Consider the following 8,126-nt stretch of genomic DNA (forward strand, 5'->3'; position numbering starts at 1 on the left):
GAGCACACGCTTACCAACTGGCAAGTGTCTTCACTGACATTTTCAACCTCTCCCTGTCTGAGTCTGTAATACCAACAAGTTTTAAGAAGACCACCATAGTCCCTGTGCCCAAGAACACTAAGGTAACCTGCCTAAATGACCGACCCGTAGCACTCACGTCTGTAGCCATGAAGCCATGAAATGCTTTGAAAGGCTGGTCATGGCTCACATCAACAACATCATCCCAACAGATCCACAGATGATGCAATCTCTATTGCACTCCACACTGCACTTTCCCACCTGGACAAAAGGAACACCTATGTGAGAATGCTATTCATTGACTACAGCTCAGCGTTCAACAACATAGTGCCCTCAAAGCTCATCACTAAGCTAAGGGTAGGTAACAACACATCCACCATGCTGATCCTCAACACGGGGTCCCCTCAGGGGTGCGTGCTCAGTCCCCTCCTGTACTCCCTGTTCACTCATGACTGCACGGCCAGGCACAACTCCAACACCATCATTCAATTTGCTGATGATACAACAGTGGAAGGCCTGATCACCGACAACGACGAGACAGCCTATAGGGAGGAGGTCAGAGACCTGGCTGTGTGGTGCAAGGACAACAACCTCTCCGTCAATGTGATCAAGACAAAGGAGATGTTTGTGGACTACAGGAAAAAGAGGACTGAGCACGGCCCCATTCTCATCAACGGGGCTGCAGTGGAGCAGGTTGAGAGCTTCAAGTTCCTTGGTGTCCACATCACCAACAAACTGATATGGTCCAAGAACACCAAGACAGTCGGAAAGAGGGCACAAAAAAGCCTATCCCCCTCAGGAGACTGAAAAGATTTGGCATGGGTTCTCAGATCTCCAAAAGTTTCTACAGTTGCACCATCGAGTGCATCCTGATGGGTTGCACTGGTATGGCAACTGCTCTGCCTCCAACCGCAAGGTACTACAGAGTGTAGTATGAACGGCCCAGTACATCACTGGGGCCAAGCTTCCTGCCATCCAGGACCTCTATACCAGGCGGTGTCAGAGGAAGGCCCGAAAAATTGTCAAAGACACCAGCCACCCTAGTCATAGACTGTTCTCTCTGCTACCGCACAGCAAGCGGTACCGGAGCACCAAGTCTAGGTCCAAGTGGCTTCTCAACAGCTTCTACCCCCTAGTCAAATGGCTAGACTATTTGCAGTGCCCCCCCCCCCTCTCACCCCCTCTTTACACCACTGCTACTCTTTACACCACTCACACTGCTTTTCTTTATCTTGGCCAGGTCGTGGTTGTAAATGAGAACTTGTTCTCAACTGGCCTACCTGGTTAAATAAAGGTGAATTAAACTCTCTGTTGTCATCTATGCATAGTCACTTTAATAACTCTACCTAAATGTACATATTACCTCAACTAACCAGTGCCCCCACACATTGACTCTGTACCGGTACCCCCCTTGTGTATAGTCTCGCTACTGTTATTTTACTGTTGCTCTTTAGTTACTTGTTACTTTTCTCTCTTATTCTTATCCATATTTTTTTAAACTATATTTTTGGTTAGGGGCTCGTAAGTAAGCATTTCACTGTTGTATTCGGGGCATGTGACTAATAACATTTGATTTGATTTGAAATACCCCCCTGTTTTTTACACTGCTGCTATTGGCTGTTTATTATGCATAATCCCTTTACAAATTATCTTGACTAACCTTGTACCCCCGCAGATTGACTCGGTCTCTTTTTCTTGAACTTCAAAGTTGGTTAAGGTCTTGTAAGTAAGCATTTCACGGAAAGTATTTGTATTTGGCGCATGTGACAAATAACATTTGATTTGATTTGATAAGGGAATATGAATCTAAACACTCACTGATAATATACACAGTTTAAACCTGTAACGGATGTCGTCTGGAGATAGAGAGGAGGACCAAAGCGCAGCAAGTGTTCATGATGTAATATTTAATGAAACGAACTGAACACTGAAATACAAAACAAGTGAGTGAGTGAGTGAGTGAGTGAGTGAGTGAGTGAGTGAGTGAACACCAAAACAGTACCGTGTGGACCAAACACCCACAAACCAAAAGTGAAACCCAGGCTACCTAAGTATGATTCTCAATCAGGGACAACAATTGACAGCTGCCTCTGATTGAGAACCATACTAGGCCGAACTCAAAAACCAACATAGAAAAAGAAACATAGACTGCCCACCCCAACTCACGCCCTGACCATACTAAAACAAAGATATATTGAAGTGCCTTTGAAAGGGGTATGGTAGTAGGTGCCAGGTGGACTGGTTTGTGTCAAGAACTGCAACGCTGCTGGATTTTTCAAGCTTAACAGTTTCCCGTGTGTATGAAGAATGGTTCACCACCCTGTGGAACGCTTTCATCATCTTGTAGACTCCATGCCCCAACGAATTGAGGCTGTTCTGAAGGCAAAGGGGGGGTGGGGGGGGTGCAACTCAATATTAGGAAGGCACACTTAATGTTTTGTACACTCACTGTATATATTGCTACACCTGCGACAACATCTGCAAATCTGTGAATGCCAGTGCTTGACTTGGACTGAAATAGGTGCCAGTTCTCATTTTGGGTGTGCCAGTACTGTTTATATCTAGGTGTAGGAGCTCCACAATATTTTTGAGCTAATATTCTATAAGAGAAACAGGAGCTCAAGCAGTAGAACATTTGAGGTACCGGTACTCTCAAGTCAAGGACTGGTGTACGCGACCAATAAACTTTGATTTGACATGTGTGTTATCAGGGTCAGATAAGGACAGCTTTCCTCTTGACACATACAAGTTGAGTGTATTCATTTGTATTACCTAAATTGAAAACTATACGAATGAGTAACTATGGGCAATGCATTGTTTCAATCTCTGGGAATAGCAAAGAAAGTGACTGTAACTTCTGGATTCTAAGAGGAAAATGTCTCTTCTGAGACCAACATTTTTTTATTTGGTTTACTAATATACAGTCTTACTAGTATACAGTCTCAAATCAAATCTAACTTTATTTGTCACATGCGCTGAATACAACAGCTGTACACCTTACCGTGAAATGCTTACTTACAAAACCTTAACCAACAATGCAGTTCAAGAAAGAGTTAAGAAAATATTTACCAAATAAACTAAAGTAAAAAATAATACAAAATAACACAATAAAAGAACAATAACGAGGCTTATATACAGGGGTTCCCTGTACCTAGTCAATGTGGAGGCTATATACAGGGGTTCCCTGTACCTAGTCAATGTGGAGGCTATATACAGGGGTTCCCTGTACCTAGTCAATGTGGAGGCTATATACAGGGGTTCCCTGTACCTAGTCAATGTGGAGGCTATATACAGGGGTTCCCTGTACCTAGTCAATGTGGAGGCTATATACAGGGGTTCCCTGTACCTAGTCAATGTGGAGGCTATATACAGGGGTTCCCTGTACCTAGTCAATGTGGAGGCTATATACAGGGGTTCCCTGTACCTAGTCAATGTGGAGGCTATATACAGGGGTTCCCTGTACCTAGTCAATGTGGAGGCTATATACAGGGGTTCCCTGTACCTAGTCAATGTGTGGCGTTACAGGTTAGGCCAGGTCATTTGTTCATGTAGGTAGAGGTAAAGTGTCTATGCATAGATGTCAGGAAGCTTGGCCCCAGTGATGTACTGGGTCAAACGCACTACCCTTTGTAGCGCCTTGCGGTCGGATGCTGAGCAGTTGCCATACCAGGCTGTGATGCAACCGGTCAGGATGCTCTCGATGGTGCAGCTATATCACTTTTTGAGGATCTGGGAACCATGCCAAATCTTTTCAGTCTCATCAGTAAAAGTATGTAAAGATTAACTGTTCATGTAGACTAGGCCCACATCACGATCACATTAGACCAAAAAGCCCCCCCTTCCAAAATAATAACATTAATAACATTTACACATCTACAACAACAACATACAATATAGATTAGGGTAAATCAATTAATAGAAACAAATAAGAAAGATAAAAATAAACCTGTCTGTTATTCATTTAGGTAGTTGAAGCATTACTGTGTTTGTGTTATAAGTACTGTAGTTTCCATCCTAGTCTCTGACTGATGGTCATCAGCCCCAACAGAATAAGACCTAACTACAAACAGAAAAATAGACTTCAAATGGATGACACTCTTCAAATAAACAACAAGGAAAGTATGATAATTACAATGCATAGAGAATAAGAATTATGTGGAAATTGTGTTTATCACTGTTTATTACCAAAATAAGAAAAACTAGTAAATTAATAGTAAATTAACAGTAGCTATGCATTAATTCAATCTCTGTGAATTGAATACAAAATAAATAAACAAAAATCACTTTGGTCAGACAAAAATGAATGACAGCAATATAGCTCCAAGTATTAGATTATTTCTGATGAGTTTTTAAACGGATTCTCATATTGGACCTTTGAGTAAAACCCTTCCCACAAGCAATGATAGGGCTTCTCATCAGTATAAACACACCTGTGTCTCTTAAGGCCAGTTCCGTAGTCCAACCGCATTGGGCACTCAGAGCAGGCGCTCACCTGTGTGCCATTGCTCAAGTACTTTGACAGCCATGGATGTCATGAAAGTTTTTCCACAGTGTGTAGAAATGAAAGGTCATTCTCCTGTCTCATAACGCTTGTGCCTGTGCAGCTCCCCGGACACTAGAAAAGCCTTCCCACATATGCTACACAGGAACTACTTCTCCCCCTTGCATCATGAGATGTCAAACCAATGGATTCTTCTGAATGAACCTCTTCCCACAGTCAGAGCACCTGTAAGGCCATCCTCCATTGTGAATGTGCAGGTTTATTTTTAAGACCTGTGCAGCAGTGTAACCCTTGCCACACTGTGGACATACAGGTGGCCTTTTCCCCGCGTGAGGTCGTTGCAATCTTAGACCGTCTTTTAATTGAAATCTATTATCACACTATTCACAGTGGAAGGGCTGCACAACTGTGTAAATGCTCTGAAGTGGCTTTAGGTGTGCTGGGCTTTTGAAATCCTTTCCAAGTACACTACACAGAAACGACTGGTTGGTGCACTCTTAGACCCGCCTTTTAATTGAAATGTTTTATCACACTGGTCACAGTAGAAGGACCATGCTACTGTGTGAACGCTCTGATGTCGCTTCATGTGTGCTGGGCCTTTAAACGACGTCCCACATTTAAAGCAGGTGTACTTCTTAGCTGAGGAGCTCTTCTCTGGGTGTTTCTTCCAGATCAGCTGGATGAGCTGGATGAGCTCCACCATGTGTCCATGGGAGAATGGGCACTGGTGTCAGGAGAAGACCTGAGAGGACAAGATATTAGTCTGTCTTCCTGACTCCTCGTGTTCACTAAGAGAGGAGGTCACTGACGGTGAGGAGGTCACTCTTTGTTCCTGTTGACCCACGTTTGCTGCGTAACCTTCATCATCCGGTCCTCTCTCTCCACCTCCTGTCTCACCACCCCTGTCTCACCATCTCCTGTTTCACCTCCCCCTGTCTCATCACCTCCTGTCTCACCCCCCCTGTCTCACCCCCCTCTGTCTCACCATCTCCTGTTTCACCTCCCCCTGTCTCATCACCTCCTGTCTTACCTCCCCCCGTCTCACCATCTCCTGTTTCACCTCCCATCTGTCTCACCACCTCCTGTCTCACCTCCTGTCTCATCTCCCCCTGTCTCACCACTGTCAATGTCATCTTCCAAGTTATTTTCACAATTCAACTCTCCTCCTTTGTCTTGGCCTTCCTCGTCATTATGCAACAGTCCCTATCCCTATTCTGAGAGTGTTCCCTCACCTCCCCCTGTTTCACCTTCCCCTGTCTCACCACCTCCTGTTTCACCTTCCCCTGTCTCACCTCCCCCTGTCTCACCTTCCCCTGTCTCACCTTCCCCTGTTTCACCTCCCCTGTCTCACCTTCCCCTGTCTCACCACCTCCTGTCTCACCTCCCCCTGTCTCACCTCCCCCTGTCTCACCTCCCCCTGTCTCACCTCACCCTCTCACCATCTCCTGTTTCACCTCCCCCTGTCTCACCACCTCCTGTTTCACCCCCGCCCTGTCTCACCTCCCCCTGTCTCACCACCTCCTGTTTCACCTCCCCCTGTCTCACATCCCCCTGTTTCACCTCCCCCTGTCTCACCACCTCCTGTTTCACCTCCCCCTGTCTCACCCCCTCCTGTTTCACCCCCGCCCTGTCTCACCTCCCCCTGTCTCACCACCTCCTGTTTCACCTCCCCCTGTCTCACATCCCCCTGTTTCACCTCCCCCTGTCTCACCACCTCCTGTTTCACCTCCCCTGTCTCACCTCCCCCTGTCTCACCACCTCCTGTTTCACCTCCCCCTGTCTCACCTCCCCCTGTCTCACCACCTCTTGTTTCACCTCCCCCTGTCTCACCACCTCCTGTTTCACCTCCCCCTGTCTCACCCCCCCCCCCATGTCTCACCTCCCCCTGTCTCACCAACTTCTGTTTCACAACCTCCTGTTTCACCTCCCCCTGTCTCACCTCCCTCTGTCTCACCTCCCCCTGTCTCACCAACTCCTGTCTCACCACCTCCTGTCTCACCTCCCCCTGTCTCATCTCCCCCTGTCTCACCTCCCTCTGTCTCACCTCTCCCTGTCTCACCTCCCTCTGTCTCACCTCCCCTTGTCTCATCTCCCCCTGTCTCACCTCCCTCTGTCTCACCTCTCCCTGTCTCCACTCCCCCTGTCTCACCACCTTCTGTTTCACCTCCCCCTGTCTCACATCCCCCTGTTTCACCTCCCCCTGTCTCACCACCTCCTGTTTCACCCCCGCCCTGTCTCACCTCCCCCTGTCTCACCACCTCCTGTTTCACCTCCCCCTGTCTCACATCCCCCTGTTTCACCTCCCCCTGTCTCACCTCCCCCTGTCTCACCTCCCCCTGTCTCACCACCTCCTGTTTCACATTCCCCTGTCTCACCACCTCCTGTTTCACCTCCCCTGTCTCACCTCCCCCTGTCTCACCACCTCCTGTTTCACCTCCCCCTGTCTCACCTCCCCCTGTCTCACCACCTCTTGTTTCACCTCCCCCTGTCTCACCACCTCCTGTTTCACCTCCCCCTGTCTCACCCCCCCCCATGTCTCACCTCCCCCTGTCTCACCAACTTCTGTTTCACAACCTCCTGTTTCACCTCCCCCTGTCTCACCTCCCTCTGTCTCACCAACTCCTGTCTCACCACCTCCTGTCTCACCTCCCCCTGTCTCATCTCCCCCTGTCTCACCTCCCTCTGTCTCACCTCTCCCTGTCTCACCTCCCTCTGTCTCACCTCCCCCTGTCTCATCTCCCCCTGTCTCACCTCCCTCTGTCTCACCTCTCCCTGTCTCACCTCCCCCTGTCTCACCACCTTCTGTCTCACCTCCCCCTGTCTCACCTCCCCCTGCCTGGAAGTCAGCAGCCCTAGAACCATTTCTGTCACAATGGTCACAATCTCCTCCAGCTTCCCAAAATGCTCACTTTGCTGAGCCAAATTCCACATGAAGGCAGACATTAGGTGAAGCGGTGGAGCCCGGAGGTGGAGAGAGAATAATGACAGATGTGAACCTGCCTGAAATTACAGGAGAAACAGGACAGACAACATGACACTCATCTGAACCTTTATCACTGTAACATAACGTCTGGGAGTCCTCTACTGCCTCCACCAGAGACTCTGGCTTCATCACGCAAGGTCCATGGACCGAGCACCTGTTGCAGCTTACCCTCTCTTACCCTCTCTCCGCATTGCACTGTTAAGTTGATGGCAGCAGTGGGCTAGTCTTTGTAGGAGAGTATTAATTGGCATGCAGGGCTTTGTGGGTGAGGATGCTTACAGAGGATGGGGATACTATAACATGGTGTATGTAAGTGTTTTCTGTCTCATCCTGAGGCTCATGCTTTAACCTTAGTGATGCACAGACTAAGTTTTGGAGACTTTACCCTTTGCTAAAGTTTTTAAAAAGCGTTGTTTAGAAGGAGTTCAAAGGCACTTCACAGAGTAGGCATTCCATAACGGAAATATGCAGATGATGCTAGAACCCGCCAATAGGATCGCGCTAGCTTGTGCTTGACTCCGCCCACCTCTATCCTTTTTCTGCCCACTATGACAAATGTTTTCCCATTGGAAATGACAGGCTGTTTTCTATCCTTGTTTAGTTCTAAACATCTTTGGTAATATG

This window comes from Oncorhynchus kisutch, linkage group LG30 (genome assembly GCF_002021735.2).
Source record: "Oncorhynchus kisutch isolate 150728-3 linkage group LG30, Okis_V2, whole genome shotgun sequence".
Taxonomy (NCBI): domain Eukaryota; kingdom Metazoa; phylum Chordata; class Actinopteri; order Salmoniformes; family Salmonidae; genus Oncorhynchus; species Oncorhynchus kisutch.